General features: G+C 48.8%; 1 protein-coding gene across 8 annotated transcripts in view; it reads left to right on the top strand.

The window, feature by feature from the left end:
- ARVCF (ARVCF delta catenin family member) overlaps nucleotides 1-17,711 on the top strand; it is a 657,174-nt gene that overhangs the window by 183,440 nt on the left and 456,023 nt on the right. The window lies entirely within an intron of this gene.

The following is a 17,711-nucleotide window of genomic DNA, read 5'->3' as shown; positions in this document are numbered from 1 at the left end:
ATGTATGATTACTGATGGGCTTGTTTGAGTGAGTTGCATATTGAGTAGTGAGGGGGACAGGTGAGTGAAGTGTCACATGAGTGCAGGATGAGTAGTGTACTCGTGTGACTGCAGGTTGAGGTATAGTGTGAGCAGGACAAGTGCATTTTGAGAGCAGAGTGATCACTGTGAGTGCAGGGTGAGCGGGTGAATGGTGCAAGTGCATGGTGATCAGTGTGAGTGCATTGTGATCGCTGTGAGTGCAAGGTGAGCGGGTGAATGGTGCAAGTGCATGGTGATCAGTGTGAGTGCATTGTGATCACTGTGAGTGCAGGGTGAGCGTGACAATGAAGGGCGAGAATGAGGAATGAGTTGTCTGAATGCAGGGTGCATTCCCAGACCCATGAAGTAACTCAGCATGTTATTGACGGGGCGTAGACTTTAAGATCTAAGTTAAACTATTGCAGCATTAATCGGGGATCGAGGGTGAAGGAAATAAATAATGTGCTGATCCTGCAACAAACTTCCAGTCCTATGGTTAGGGTTGCCAGCAGATTATTTTGGTGGCCCAGTCGGTACAAAAAAAACCAGTCACCTAAAGCGGTATTTTCAGCGCTTATCTGTGCATACTTCCCAGGGCCGGCTTTAGTGCTGGTGGTGCCCTGTGCGACCATGTTTGTTGGTGCCCCCCACAATGACCACCCCCACCACGGATTCTCTCACTAGCACCCTTTAACAGTGACCAAGTCTCCATAACCCCACACTCTCAGATGCATTGAATTGGTTATATAGTGCCACTCATACCAGTGTAGGGTGTCCGAGCACTTTGCATCACACACACATTACACAGAGACAATCAATCATAAGTGTGTAAATCAGTGTATAGGAAATGTTACATAAGCCAAAGGACTAAAAGTATAGGAGTCACATGTCATCCATACTGGTAGACAGTATAGTTCAAGAGTGCTTGGTGTGGAGAAGCACAAACTCAGAGTCGAAAAAGAAACAGCATAGTTGGGAGTTTCCTTTAATAATAAGAATTGATTTCTAGCCAAATTAACCCTTTTTGCAACATTAATCAATGGTCTAATAATGTATTCTTTGTAGTGTGCATGCTGTTCTAGGATGAAAGTTAATAGCTCACTATTCTCTATTAGGACTTTAAGTTATAAATTGCATGTAACAAAAGGATGTCTCTTTTGAAAGCAGTAACCTGCTGATCTCTTCACATCATACGCACTCTGTAATCTACTTGGTACACGTTCTTTGCAGCAGGCATATTAACCCTCTGCACTAACATCACCCAAGTCAAAACCTCAACTATACAACATTCTGATCTCTCTCCAGGAAGATAATTAATCACACCAGTTATCTTGACATTTATGTGAGGCCTGGTAATTGCCGGGAAAGAAACGCTGCAGCAGGTGCTTCAAAAGCACAATAAACTTTCACTCACGGCGCCCCCAGGAAGCCAACTTTGTATTCCTTTCCATGAAATGCATTCTCACACTACAGCAGTGAATGTAAAATCCAAATGTAAGGAATAGGCACAGTGGGGACCCAGGGGGCACTGGAACCAGCAAAAAAACCTAAGCCTCTGTAAGCAGTTTACAAAGGCATGTTAAATGGTCTTTAAAGACCTGTGAAAAAACACGGGGGTGCCGGAGATAGGAATCCAGACACTGCCCAGCTGAGCCCCCAGCAGCTCAAGTTTCACTGCAGCAGCCGGGCTGAGACACAGGACGGGGGAAGGGGGGGGGTTGAAGCCCTTGGGCCTGGGCAGAAGTGTGACTGGGAAGGCGCGACCCCCTTTGCATCACTCCACGGCCCCCCTGGGGGTCGCGCCCCACAGTTTGAAGACCCCTGCCCTACACCGTTACCTCATCACCTCGGTTGAAGCCCAGTAGCCACTCTCTGCTCCGTGGCTTCCTGAATGGGGTCTGACACTCACTACATCACATACTCTTGTGCACACTTCATTGTTGCATTGTCACATACATTTGTGAACACAGTACTCTCGCTACAGCATGAGCACTCTTGCACACACCACACTGGCTCTATCGCGTACACTGTAATATACACGGAACTGTCTTGAGCCCTATACATTCGTCTTACCATATACCCTGTTCATCTCAAGTCATGTTAGCCTATTATACACACTGGAACACGCCATGCGCACCCTATCAGGTCTATCACATCCACTCTTGTGCACACCATACTGGCTCTATCACGTACACTGTAATATACACGGAACTGTCTGGTACCCTATACAGTCGTCGTACCATGCACCCTGTCCTACTCCATGTGATGTCAGCCTATTATGTACACCCTAGAACACACCCCGCTCACCCTATAGGGAATATCTTGTCTATCACATACACTTTTGTGCACACAATGCTATAGGCCTATTACACACGCAGTGCGCTAGCGGTCTATGAAGTAAAGTTCTATACACAGTACACTGTTGCTTTATCGTGAACACTTGTATGTGCGGATCTCTTCTGCTGCATACACTTTTGCACACACAACACTCTGGTCCATCCTTCACTGGTGCCCTTTCACATACTTTCACTCTTGTGAACACTGCTCAAGTTTTAAGCACTAGTCTCTTGTTCACACTACATTTGTTTTGATTCCTACACTCTGGTGCAAATTAAATTACACTGACACCCTGTGCTCTCGTTTGTACAGTTTTCTCATTCTAAGACTGGCACTCTTTTAACACTATGCTCTTGTGCACCTTATGTTGTTGTTGTACCAGTGCACTCTGCTGCACACTACTCTCTCTTACAGAGGACATTGTTCTCTCACTTGCACGAGTGCGCACAGTACACGGTTGCTCTGTTACACATGCTCCGGGTGGCTCTGTGACAAACACTGCACTCTACTCTTGCACACATTATATTCTGGCTGTCACATACACTCTAGCAGACACCCATGCCCTCTTAAGAGCATGCCCTTGCACGTTCTTTGCTCTAGTTCCATCTCGTGCACTCGTGCATACACTACTCTACAGATTGCATACTCTCTCCCTGTGCCATGCACTTAATTCGTTCTTCCAGTGCATACTGTCGCACAGGCCTTCGTGCATACCGTTGTGCACTCACTTCCTTCCTGCTGTATCCTTTCTGTCTCCTCTCGCACACCCCTGCATTCTTTCATTATCTCTATTCCAGATTGCATACTCTCTCCCTGTGCCATGCACTTCATTCGTTCTTTCACTGCATACTGTCGCACAGGCCTTCGTGCATACCGTTGTACACGGACTTCCTTCCCGCTGTATCCTTGCTCTCTCCTCTCGCACACACCTGCATGCTGTCACTACAGCTCTATTCCAGATTGCATACTCTCTCCCTGTGCCATGCACTTCATTCGTTCTTTCACTGCATACTCTGTCGCACAGGCCTTCTTGCATACCGTTGTACACTGACTTCCTCCCTGCTGTATCCTTTCTCTCTCCTCTCCCACACACCTGCATGCTGTCACTACAGCTCTATTCCAGATTGCATACTCTCTCCCTGTGCCATGCACTTCATTCGTTCTTTCACTGCATACTCTGCCGCACAGTCCTTCTTGCATACCGTTGTACACGGACTTCCTTCCCGGTGTATCCTTGCTCTCTCCTCTCGCACACCCCTGCATTCTTTCATTATCTCTATTCCAGATTGCATACTCTCTCCCTGTGCCATGCACTTCATTCGTTCTTTCACTGCATACTGTCGCACAGGCCTTCTTGCATACCGTTGTACACGGACTTCCATCCCGCTGTATCCTTTCTCTCTCCTCTCCCACACACCTGCATGCTGTCACTACAGCTCTATTCCAGATTGCATACTCTCTCCCTGTGCCATGCACTTCATTCGTTCTTTCACTGCATACTCTGCCGCACAGTCCTTCTTGCATACCGTTGTACACGGACTTCCTTCCCGCTGTATCCTTGCTCTCTCCTCTCGCACACCCCTGCATTCTTTCATTATCTCTATTCCAGATTGCATACTCTCTCCCTGTGCCATGCACTTCATTCGTTCTTCCTGTGCATACTCTGTCGCACAGGCCTTCGTGCATACCGTTGTACACGGACTTCCTTCCCGCTGTATCCTTGCTCTCTCCTCTCGCACACACCTGCATGCTGTCACTACAGCTCTATTCCAGATTGCATACTCTCTCCCTGTGCCATGCACTTCATTCGTTCTTTCACTGCATACTGTCGCACAGGCCTTCGTGCATACCGTTGTACACGGACTTCCTTCCCGCTGTATCCTTGCTCTCTCCTCTCGCACACACCTGCATTCTTTCATTATCTCTATTCTAGATTGCATACTCTCTCCCTGTGCCATGCACTTCATTCGTTCTTCCTGTGCATACTCTGTCGCACAGGCCTTCGTGCATACCGTTGTGCACTGACTTCCTTCCTGCTGTGTCCTTTCTCTCTCCTCTCTCTCTCACACACCTGCATGCTGTCACTACAGCTCTATTCCCCACTGGTACAGCGCCTCATTCATCAGCTGTATCCGTCGGCTGGGCCCAGATGGATTGTTCCCTTTAGTGCAGACATTTTAGCTCTAAATCCTAGTGCAGCTTTGGAGTGCCCCGCGCAGGGTCCCAGCTGTATGGAGTGCGCCAGGCGCCGCCCGTCCTTCCCTGTTCACAGAAATGAGAGGGCAGTGAGTGACCTTTAAGGGTCACAGGAGTGTACTTTTGGTGCGGTTTGTGACGTTCCTGGACTGGGAACGCCACAGCGTAACACCTGTTCGGTGACGTCAAGCACAGTGCAGAAGTTGCTAATCCACCGCCAGCGAATGAACTGCACTTTTTAGGGGAAATCCCTTGTTTTTGAGAAATGCTTATTTGAGGTTACCTTGGATGAATCCTTCTAGATCAGGGGTGTCCAGCGTCGGTCTAGAAGGGCCGAATCCGTGAAGCATTTTGAGGATGGCAACTGATTGTGATTTATATTAATTTTGTAATTACATTTAAACTTATCGATAATCCACATAATAATAATAATTCACATTTGTAAAGCGCGAACAATCACCCGTAAGGTCTATAGGCGCTGGTGGCCGTCGGAAAGATTAAGCAAGCAATTGCCCAGAGTCACATGGTGCTGGGCTAAACTGCCGCTGGCACCCGGGATCGAACCGTGATCCCCAGATTCCGGAGTCAGTCGCCCTGGCCGCGGCGCCACACCTCTTCCGTTCGCTGCGCCACGCCTCTGTGGTTTTATATCTCCGGTACTTAAGTTTAAGTTTAGACTACATCATTATAATTGGTGGCTGGGCAGGGCCAGGCGTCCCAGCCATATAAAGCCTGGCCACTCAGCCTCCTGCCCTCAAGCCCTCGCTTGGCATCGAACAGACCGGTCTGGGGTACCATTTCTTGAGTGCTCCGCCATTTATTTATTTTTGGGTCACTCTTCCAGAGCTCCATGCTCACTCGCTGTTGCGTCTCATCTTATGTAGCAGGCTGGGCTGCACACAGCAGAGCTACCAGCAGCTCGCCAGCTACTTGTTGGAGAAGCTTGGTCTAGAGCGACCCACTGACTTTAGAAACAACTCAAACCGTTGCTCTTAAAGGAATTGCTGTTACACTTAGTTGTAGCAAATGTTTAGACGCATCTTGACGAAGAAACAACATCAAACAACAATATAGCAATCGATGTAGCCTTGGGGCCTTATTACGACTGAGGCAGTCCATGGGACCGCTGTAGTCATGATGGCGGTCCGACCACCTCCACACTACGGGACCGCCCGCAGTATTATGAGTGCGGCAGTCGGACCACCACTGAACCGCTGCTACAGCCGCAGATCAAGGATGCCACGGTGGTGTGGCATCAGTTGGAGGCCAAAATATGTTGGCGGCGCTGCAGCGGCACCGCCAAGCATAGTTTGAGTTTCCTCAGTCACCCTTTTCATGGCAGTGCACCACCATGAAAAGGGTGGCAGGGAGGCAATAAAGAGGGCCCAACATGGCCCCTTTGTGGCTTTTTGCCTGGCGTTGCATGTAGAGGGGGCCCATGTAGTGCCCCATGTGAATCTGCACCCCCAGTTCCTGCACGGTGCGCCATGTATGCCACATCGTGCACGAAGGTGCAGGCGACCCTCTGAGAGAGGTGATCTGTCTGTTAGGCTCTTTAATGAGCCTGACAGACTGCCGTTCTCAGACCGCCACTGGACTGCCCGCCAGACCAGGAGAAAAACTCCTGATCCGGCAGGCGGTCCAACCACGAGTTTGGCATTCCCAAATCATCATCATATGCGCAAATCTATTTTGGTGTGCATGTGTTTGGTGTACCCAATATTTTAAATCACTTAGGCGTCATGTTATGTCTTTGCTTAAAACAGAGGACGTTTAGTTGCAACATATGCACCTATTTATCCAGCAGTGGAACAGTAATGCAGGGCACTATATTAGAGTGCATATATGTGCTAATCTGCACTTGCATGCTTAAGTGTCTATAAAGTGCCCATGAGTTGTCTGAATTGTTGGTGCGCTGGCATATGATTGTGTGGAGCAAGATGCAGAAGACACGTCTATGTTTCGGTCTCTACATGAATGAATAGGCAAGGCCTTCCTCAGGACTGTATGGCTGGGCAAAATGTCCGCCCCATTTACTAAATTAGATATCAAAGAATAGACAAAGGTTTGCAAGGAACTTTTAATGCCATCTTTTTTGATTAGAAATATCAGGATCATTTTATGCAATATCAACTTGTCTTTTATACCAAGATGTGAGGGGACCCCTCAGTCTACAATGCCTTTGTAAGCACTTGTTTATGTTGTACGTTTATAGTCAAGCTCTCAAGGGCTTACTAAGTTGCCCTTTTCTATAGTTACTTGTAGTGAGTTTGTGGGGGGCTGTATGGGTCAGTATTTTCCTGCTCCTAAACACCCTCTCCCCCCACCCCCCCCCCCACTTGTTCATGATGTTTGTTAAGTTGTCCACGGTTTGGAGAAATTAAAACCATTTTCTAGATCTAAACAAAAGGGAGATAAAGGACTCTGTGCCCCTCTGTGCTTCCCCTGAGTCACTCCTATGCCCCTCACCCTCCTGACCAGGTGACTCCTCTCGCCATCACAGACACACAGAATAAAGGGCCTCCCCTTTAAGCACTCGTTATCCACTGACCACACTTTCATCTCATGATCCCCTTGTGACCCCATCACGAGAGACTGTACAATCCGTCGTTGTTTTCCCAATTAAAAGCAGTGTAAGCATCCTTACTTACTCATGCGACCTGGTAACGCCCTTCTGACCGTTTCCATGGGGCTGTTGGGTGAGTTCAGGACTGTCTCCGGAGCAATCCCGTCCACATTTCTAGACCTTCGCCATTGTTTCGTTCAATACCAAGGCTGTAAGAAAGGTGACGTAGATTGCTTTACTCATGATGGCTAAGATCACACAAAGCTGTTTTGGCCAGCGAGCTACATCATGCGTCCAATCATCAAATGACTTCTTGGGTCAATCACACGGCAGGTCCTACAGCCAGCCTCACTATCGTCCATCACCTGCTGGTCTCACCAGAGCGACTTGACTTCAGGGATGTAGAAAGAGCGTAAATTCGGGTGTCTAGGCACCACACCACCTACAGCAGTGCCCCCTTTGTAGCTGGGCACCAAGGAGTTTACTCCCCGAACAAGTAGAGCTTCAACCTTTTCCTGAATCTTCTAAGGGATTCTTCTGGGGCCAGCTAGGTGGCGGGCAGTTCTAGTTTGGACATTAGACTACAGGCCTTGTGCTGCTAGATACATATTTGCAAAGTCCTGGATGCTGAATGTTCCTGCTGAGCAGGTGCTGCGTTCTCAAACTGTTGTCAGTTTAGTGTATTTTAATCTCTCATGATTGCACAGTGTTAGTAGGGTAGGTGGAGGGCTTGTGAAGAGCAGAGAAATTTACGTTTTTCCTGTGTTGATTTAGAGACCTGGGCCATAAAAGTTACTGTCAGAGATGTTTAAGGCCTGGGCAAAGCGGGCGCTAGCCCAGGGCCCCCGCCTTTCAGAGGGGCCCCGATAGAGCCAGATCTGTTCTGCAGAGAGTCATGCCCGGGCGATCTTGAATACATTCTTCAACAAATTGCATTACATACCATTATCCTTTTATTTATTTTCAATGAGGGTGACCAGGGGGAGTCTATTACAGACTTTTTGCATTGACATTTTGAGTTGGTTTCATGCAATACCCATAAAAAAAAGTTTATTTTAGAGCAAAATAGAGCATCCATATGAGGAATGGCAGGGTGACACAGAGGTTATTTGTAGTAACGTTTGTGAGCTGCTGCTGTTATAATATTGAAAACACACGTCACTGTCTCTGAATACTAGATGTAAACACATGTAGAATTTGGACGAGTGTGCCTGTGCACTCTAGGCAGGCGCGCAACACCCATTGGGCTCACTGGGCTTCAGCCCCCCCCCCCCCCCCCCATGTGTGTCAGCCCGGCTGAGACAGCCTCGCGGGCTGGCGTCCCTCTAATTGCAGACGCAACCGAGTACTTCACAGGTCTTTAAAAGACCATTTACTCGTTAATGAGGCTTTTGTTGTGTTTTCACCCCTTCCTACAGCCACTCTGCCTATGGCTGGAAGACTTAGCCCCCCCCCCCCCGAAATCTTTTTCAGCCCCCCCCCCCCCCCCCGAAATTTGGCTGTAGTTGCCCGCCTCTCTCAGTGACCTGGCCAAAGAGGGCCTGAAAGAGCTGAAACTGGATCACAAATTCAAAGCTGTTATGAACAGGGGGGCCCACAATGTGTTTGGCCCGGGGTCCCAAAAATCCTTAAGATGTCCTTGGTTACTGCCCACATAGCATCTTTCTTTGTGCACAAGTCATACCTTGGAGAGCCTTGGACTGCATACATGCCAACATTTCAGAAGAGCAAAGTGGGAGATTCTTTAAAAAAAAAATCGGGAGAATGGGGCCTTGAATCGGGTTACTGTCTTGTATGGGCTTTGGAAGCGTGCTGCTGCAGGATCGGACATTCGAAACGCAAATGCACGTTTTGTTCTTACCTTTCAGAAACGTAGGGGCAGATTTATGAGGCCCGTTGCGCCATCGGAACGTCACTTTTTTTGACGTTCCGTGGCGCAGAAGCCTGCGTGATATTTATCAGGCAGCACTGAGCCACTTTTTGTGGCTTAATGCTGCCTGATAATTATCAGTCCCTTTAACGCAGTGTTCTGCGTTAAAGGGGCGTGCAATGGGTGCTGCTGGGGGCGTTCCCAGCAACATCCATGGCCTTCTGACACTGCCCCAGGTTTACGAGAAATCGTAAATCTGAGGCAGCGCCAAAAGCTTCCGCCTCCCCAGGGGAGGCGTAAGGGAGGCGCAACGGGGAGAAATATCTTTATTTCTCCTCGTTTTTCCTTTTTCTATGTGTGCTGCATTCTGCAGCATCCATACAAAGAGGAAAAACCTCCTGTGATTATTTTTGTACAGAAAGGTTTCCCTTCCTATACAAAAATATTCATCTCCGCAACGCAGGCACCCTAGCACCATGGTGCAGAGGTGCCTGCGTTGGCGCAGGCAGCCCATTGTGCGCCGGCGCAGGGGAAAAGGACAGTAATGCGCCGCATTTTATAGATACGGCGCATCCCTGCCCTTTTCTTTTGCCGTAGGGAAGCGCAGCAGGAAGGCCTGCTGCGCTTCCCTACGGCAAAACCTCATAAATCTGCCCCATGGAGCGCAATGGCAGGCAGAGAGAGGGTTATCAAGTGTTCTGCACTCACTGGCCTGGCAGGTTGCTGGCAGTGCATATACCAACGGCTCTCCCTCCCCCCCCCCACCCCGTGTGGCAGCCCAGGCACACACACAGCCTCCCCGAGTACTTCACAGGTCTTTAAAAGACCATTCGTAATGGGGCTTTGTTGTTTTTTCACCCCTTCTAGAGCCCCTGCATCGCCATTCTGACTATTGCTGGAAGAATTAGCACGTTACACAATACCAAGCCTTGTCTGCTGAAACCCTGAGGAATCGGGTTTTTGCTTGCAGGAATCGGGAGGCGGGAGACTAGCCTTGAAATCGGTAGTCTCACGCATGAATCAGGAGGATTGGCATGTATGGGACTGTGGCATCAACAGAGTTGAGATGTGCCTTGTGGGATACAGCAGGTGATCGGTCGCAGAACTCACCTGAGATCCTTTTCATCCGAAAGAACTCTGTGCATCCGCCCAGGAGAAGAGCCCGAGACCTTGAAAATGCAAAAAGGATCATATGTGCTCTGCGCATCCCTGGTGTGTGCATGAACAGGACGCCCGCTGCTTGTCTTGGTACGGTCTCATTGCCGGAGCTCCAGTCAACTTTTTGGGGAAAATGCCCTAAAATGACATGCCAATCTTCAAAATTCAGAATGTCTTATCTTTGTAGACAACTTAACACTTCTGTGTCTAACATTTTTTAGTAAATCACTTTAATAACAAAGAAGGAACTCGATAGTTGAGTGAGGGGCAGGTGTAATACTCCAATGCACATTGGTCTGTTTTGAGGGCAGATCGGAAAGCAGCGCAGCCAATGGAGTGTGTAGGAGTTTTAGTCTGGCACATGGGTAGGGGAGAACTTGGGCAGGCATTGGAATCCAGAAAAACTCCTGCTAGTTAAGAACGGTTCTACAGCGCCTACTCTGGAGGTCGTAATGCAACCAAATCCGCTGACCACGCGAAGAGAGACGCATGATGTATGGATGCCGGGCACATCACCCAAGGGCCTTTGGTAGCAAAGTGCTTTTTAGCTGGTGACGCCATTGAATATTGGTGAAAAGCAGCAAAAACTACAAATCTGAAACCCCCCCTGCTGATTTCATCTGTCGGACATCTCACATGTCCAGACCTCACTCCTCGGCAGGGGTTGGCGGGCTGGGGGCATCCGCAGGGGGCTTTGAAGCCCTGGGTGCTGGCTGTTCTTTCGATAATAAGTCGCTCCGTTTCACTAGAGCACGCCTCGTTCACTGGTCGCAAACACCGTCTGCCCTATTACAGAGTAGGCGAAAGGACTGCGGCTCTTGGGGAAGATGGCCTCCCTTACCTGTTGTCTACCCCTTGTCTTCACCTTTTAACATTCATTTGTGTTTATACAGTTCTTTCTACTGCTGTTTTGACCAATCTAAAAGCTATAATGAACAGCTGGCCTGCTTATTCAACTTAGTGGCACCCAGTTTATCACTATTGACTTGAAAACAGCCCAACTTGGTCTTGGCAAAAACTAAGTTATGTTTGTGGTTTAAACCCACAAAATTGTGTTTATGAACACACATCACAGGACATCATTCATGGTTGTTCTCCATGTACAAAACATGTATGTGCCATCGGTAAAGGATACAAAAAAATAATAAACAGGAGAACAACATTGAGGCCGAGTGTGAGTAGTGTGTAACTTCTGTGGTTTTACCGTTTGAGCCAGAAACATAACTCGGTTTTTAACAGGTTTTTTTCAGTGGAAATAAATACATATAGATCTTTATATATAGATATCTATATGTATACGTGTCTGGTTGCAATAACTGTAAACTCACAAAGAGGCCTTCTACTGTTCAGCTGAAGCGCAGAATTATAATTTACGTGTTTAAGGCAGGCCCTTAATTTACATACGCCACGCCTCTGGATAAGATTCATGTTTACCTTCTGTTGGCCACACCCCCTTTTAGAAAAACTCACTCTCTCTCTGTTTATTCATCTCACTTAAAACCCTTCGTAAAACCCACCTGTTTCTACTATGAAGTGGTTACCAGAGTGGTGGTTGGCATTTTTTTTAAGCAGATGAAGTACAGGCCATCGGGCTGTCAATAAATCTGTCTTCGTCAAATACTACTCTAAAAGGTCGATTTTATGCAACAATTTTAAAAAGCGAACCTCGCCCGCGTGGCCTCGGAATCGTTTATTGGTTGCCCTCGGCTGGTTACTTTACATAAAACCCTTTCTTTAATCGCTTTGCTTCAGAATTTTGCAGCAGGCTGTAAGAAACATTGCATTCTTATCGAAGATGAAAAGGCCCGCAAGGTACCAGGGCGCTGCTGGGATGCGGGAGCATCCATTTCATGTCACGAGCCCTGCGTTCGGCGATGCACGGCTCTTGTAACATATGCAAATCCGAGCGTCCGGCGAGACGGGCCCGGAGGCCTCCCGGGCCACCGCCTGCTATCAGGGTAATTTCTAGTTTATTTGTTGTGATTCTGCCAAAGCTGTTCTTTCGACTGGAAAATACAAATGCGTTCGCCTGGTAGCTGGCTTGGAGGCGCCGGGTGTTTGTTTCACGGGGTTAACCCGTTCTTGGTCCACTGAGATACTCGGGGTGTCCACTGAGGCTTTGGTCCAGAGATATCCATCCGTGAGACCTCCCTTGCCTGGGAGCCTATTGCGGGGAGTAGGTGAGAGCCAAAACCCATGACCCTACAGGTGTGAGTCCATACACTGGACAAAGATGATTAGCTGGTCCTGGTACAGGGGCAGGCCCCGCTGGGGAGGTGTGTGTGGTCACGTGGTTCTCGGCAACCAACCGCCTGTGGCACCAAGGGATGCACGATACTTATATTAGAGCAAACCGGTCACCTCACATGGGGCCACCGTGTGACACACGGTATTGGTTGCCATCACATGGTCTTCTCCCATCACATGGTGGCAGGGAAAACGAGCTGAAAACCACCGTAAATAGTGGTTTTCCTTCTCCGAGTCTTTGAAATGTTGACGTAGTTTAAGGGGGGTGAAAACACCCCAGGACCTTGGCACCAGACTCAGCCTTTTTTTGGAAGGAGGAGGTTCGGAGGCGGGGTTGGGTTCAAAAGTGTCTGGTAGGGACTTGGCACAAGGGTCCGCCCCCTCCTCACAGAGTGAGATTGTTTTGCAAGTTGGCAGGTATGATGGCGGCAGGAGGTCCCTGGAGCATTGATGGGGCACCGTTCCACAGGGCGGGGGGAGGTTTGTGTAAAAGAAGAGCTCCAGTCCAGAGGGAGGGGCCTTGTGTACAAGGAAAGAGTTTCAGAGGAAGGAGTCTTGTGCACAAGGAGAGTTCCAGAGGGAGGGGCCTTGTGTACAAGGAAAGAGTTTCAGAGGAAGGAGTCTTGTGTACACGCAGAGTTCTAGAGGGAGGGGCCTTGTGTACACGCAGAGTTCTAGAGGGAGGGGCCTTGTGTACACGCAGAGTTCCAGATGGAGGGGCCTTGTGTACACAGAGAGTTCCAGAGGCAGGGGCCTTGTGTACGAGGAAAGAGTTTCAGAGGAAGGAGTCTTGTGCACAAGGAGAGTTCCAGAGGGAGGGGCCTTGTGTACAAGGAAAGAGTTTCAGAGGAAGGAGTCTTGTGTACACGCAGAGTTCTAGAGGGAGGGGCCTTGTGTACACGCAGAGTTCCAGAGGCAGGGGCCTTGTGTACGAGGAAAGAGTTTCAGAGGAAGGAGTCTTGTGTACAAGGAGAGTTCCAGTGGGAGTGGCCTTGCATACAAGGAGAGTTCCAGAGGGAAGGGCCTTGTGTACACGCAGAGTTCCAGAGGGAAGTGATCAGCACACGTGGGTGTATCATCCGGTTTTGTGACTTGGTACACCAGAAGCATTGCAGACCTATGGTCCATCGAAGGCCATTTGAGAGGCGGTGATGTGGAGCCACCTTAATCCAAGACTAGATTCTCTGTCTTGGAACACCGAGTTGCAGCCATTTCTGCTACATCAAGTCTGAGGATTCTTTATATTTATTTTATTTTCTGGTTCATAGGGGCCCGTGGTTATGTGCATTGTTGCCTCGCTCGAGGTGGCCCTCAACAGGTCCAGTCCTCTTTGGGTGTAAAGTTGGATGGTCAATACTGGGGACAAAATGTTTATGAAACCTGATCCCAATTCCAGCGGTCAACAACAAGGTCAACAAAAAACTCTTCCGCAAGCTCCACGCCGCAGCCAGTATAATCCTCGACATCCCCCGGCACAACCACACCACCCAACACATCCACGATCTCCACTGGAACCCCGTCGAAAGAAGAATAACATTCAAGCTGCTCACGCACGCATACAAGGCCCTCCACAACATCGGACCACAATACCGCAACGACCATCTCTCCTTCCAGGCCCCCAAGAGAACCCTCCGTTTAGCCGAGCTCTCCCTGGCCACCGTCCTACGCTTCTACAGAACCAGAGCAGGTGGAACATCCTTCTCCTACCTCGCAGCCAAGACCTGGAATGACCTCCACCTCCGGCAAATCCCTACACTGCTCCAGTTCAGGAAAGACCTCAAGACCTGGTTCTTCAGATGACCCTAATGGAGCCGCACCCCCCCGCCCCCCCGCCATGAGACCCTAACGGGTGAGTAGTGCGCTTTGCAAACCCCTGATTGATTGAACCTGGAACACTGTATTAACTCATGGTTCACCTGGGTTGTTTATGGGTCGATAAAACCTTGGAACCCCTCATTTCTCGAGAGGTTTAGAGACCTTTCTCTTGGGTGAGAGGTTCATTTTTCAGGACATCCGAGTTCTGAAGTGAATCCCGACCCCAGTCGCAGGCTGCGATATTGAAAAGCTATTCTTGAACGTGCTCGGATCTCGGAGAGTGCGGAGGCCAGGCTCGCTGCGGGACAGTAAATAGAACCCGATCACTTATTCATGAGGCCTGCTGTCGTCATCATGAATAACTCATCGCCAGCGTTCAGCCTTTCCCTGGTTAGAGACCCGCCGAACTGTCTCCGGGCGCCTCGGTTTGTGTGTCCATGTTCTGGCCCCACATTGACCTCCGTGGGATGAACACGTTTTTAGGTCTGGCTTAGAGGGAGCTTTACGGTTGTCATGGGCCTTGTGTAATTAAAAAATAGTTCTAAATAAAAAATACATGAATACGGAGGGGCTTTCATCTCTCTGCCCTGATGGGAACCTAACGCGCCTTGTGGACGGGTAGCACACTACTCCGTTGAGTTTAGTAGGGGGTAGTGTGTCTGTCACTTGGCCTGTTTTTGTATGTCGATGTGCTGCATGAGGGTCAGAGGTGGGTCCTCTTGCTTTTGTGGCTGTGCGTGGGTCTGCAGTGAAAAGGAGTGAGGGACAGTGGGCTTAAGAATAAGAGTCCGGGTCAGTCAAGCAGGAGTCCTGCAGCTGGTCACCCAGGTGAACGTCTACCACTGCCACACTACAGTCTAGAAGTGGTAACAGGTTTATTCCGCAGCAGCTATGAGCAGTTCAGACCAGACATGGGCAGTTTCATTACACTTCGATCCTAGCGGGTTTAGCAGATTAGACCTTGCTGGAGTGGGGCACTCTGATACAAATTTCCCAGCGGCCCAGTTCATGCTAGCAGTTTATTTACATTTCAGCTCTAGAGGGCCATAAGAGACCTGGAGGAGCTGTACAGTAATTACTTTCTCTGTGGCCATGTGCAGGGAGAGGCCGAGTGCCGCCAGGGCCACTGGAATTATGCGACCACGACGATTTTCGCATAATTAATGATTTTCCACATAATCCATCCTCTTTTGCGTAATCTGCAGATTTTAACACATTTTTTTCCTAGCTGAAATGGTTCAAAAGTTACTAAAAATGTGACGTGTTGCCGCACAGTGGAAGGGCCTTTCCAATGCTGGACTGGTCACCTTTATGTTGCTCGTTAATGTATTTGGGTGTTAAACTGGCGCTAATGAGGTGCAACCAATGCCCAAAGAGTGTTACCAAGTTTAAAAATGATGAAATAATGAAGTAATACTATTACAAAATGTGTCATGCTATGCAGTATCATTTGCCTTTCTTGACGCGTAATTTATGCACCCCTGCTGCATAATTTGGCCCTCTCCTGCCGCATAATTTCAGTGGCCCTGAGTACATCACACCTTTCACAGTGGCCCGGATTTTGAAATACGAACCCTTCAGAATTACTTTCTGTGACAGTCAGTGCTTTACACGAGGCAACAGTTAATTCCAGTCAATGCATTGTCTGGCACGATCTCCTCGACGGGTGTCTTCAAAGTATGAGGGACCACGCAACATCCTCTGGTGCCGCAGCAGCATTTCTGTTGCAGTGTCGGGCCAGTGCAGCATAAGGCACCCTCGGCATGAGAGTTGGCCAGATCCCCTCTGTTCTTGAGTCCGCCTCTTCAGAAGAGCCAGGTCTTCAAGTTCTTCTTGAATTGCACGTTGATGGTTCTTCTCTTTGCCGGAAGTTGGTTCCAGAGTTTAGCCGCATGCACGGAAGAGCACGTTCCCCTCATTTGCTTCTTCTTGTACTTCTAGAATATTCGTTCTGTGAATATCTCCCAATCTTTACTAGTAAAAGACGGGTCATTGTCGTTGATGTCCTTGGGCATTATTCACAGTTTATTCGAGGTTGAGGGTCTAGCGATGGGAACGGTGATAAGCTTCAATAGCCAGTTGGTCACATCGATTTGTTCAAATCGATGTAGGGAAATGGCCTTTACACCGCAGCTTGAGCCACACTGTTCCTTAATGGCGCGATACGAACCACAAATGCTTCTTTACAGTATATTTCTTTACCATGCAAGCCGCTACAATGACTTGCCTTAAGGAAAGCGTTGTTACACTTATGTTGGACTTTAAGTTCAACACGTTCCCTACTGTTGCGCAGACTGGAGTTGGAATAGTAAATTTATACAATTCCAAATCCAGCGCTCTCCCTATTGGAAGACGTTGTAATGACTCGCATGGTAACGGGATGCGTTTCAAGAACTCACTCGCTATTCCGACCGCGTTAAGGCAGCTCTAATTAATGCCTGTGTCATTCCGATATACAACCCATGATGTATGTGTAATAGTTGTCTTACTACAACGTTTTGAATTCTTTAGATCTTTCTAAGCAAGGAAAGTGAACCTCAGTTTGCGTAGTCGAGATTTAATAGGAGGAAGAGGGTTGTCCGTCAAAGCTGCTGTGGGAATCCAAGATGGAGGGAAATGTGTCCGATGGCCCTCCTGGTGTTCACGCTGAACTTGGTGACATGGTTTAATCGAGGAGCCGGGGATAGGCTGGTATCCATGATGGTTCCTGAATGTCTTCACGTCTGCCTTTCCGTGGACTCCTGGTCCTCCGCAATGATCGGACCGCGCATAAGGCTTGATGCTCGGCTTCTGTGCGCTGAGTGCTGGATACATATTGGTTGCTCGTTTCAAATGCGTTCTCTGTGATCGCAGCGATGGAGGAATAGAAATTGGCCAGTTGAAAACCAGGAGCATAGAGCATCATATAAAGCCGATTGTCACCGAGTCATTGCTCCATTGACCTGGTAACTCTGGCTTTCACCTGCACGCTCAGATTGTTTCCGTAAAGTATCAAGATGTCCTGGGGAGCAGGAGAGATGAGGGCTCTTCATATATTTGTAATGAGCAACCTGACGTCATAGACCAAGGCAGCAGAGTCGTCCATCCTTTTTTCCCCAGTGCCCCGGACCACTCCATCAGAGCTTTAAGTGGGCTGAGAGCGTGCAGGGACCATAACCACCTCCATCTTGAATAATTGATGAGTAGCTCATTCTGAATTCCCGTAGGAGACTTCCGCTCCTTCGATCTGGTAATAATAACCAGGCGATATTAGATGAACAATCCTCTTTATACAGAGATGGAAGCCAGCCCCCCTTCGCTTCCCCCCCAAATCAGTAGTTCCATTATAGGCATCTCCAGCACAGTCACATAGGCTCGACCCCTGGAACGTTGCCCTGAGTTCTGTCATGCCAACGGTGCCCCCTTCAGAGTTGAGGCTTTGGAAGTCTTGAGGACAGACATATTCTCATGAGGGTAATGGGGTCGAAAGTTTAGTTCTTTGTACCTGCTGTTCCATTCTGC

This window comes from Triturus cristatus, chromosome 11 (assembly GCF_964204655.1).
Source record: "Triturus cristatus chromosome 11, aTriCri1.1, whole genome shotgun sequence".
NCBI lineage: Eukaryota > Metazoa > Chordata > Amphibia > Caudata > Salamandridae > Triturus > Triturus cristatus.
The sequence above is the reverse complement of the archived record's forward strand: the minus strand, read 5'-3'. Positions and strand labels throughout refer to the sequence as shown.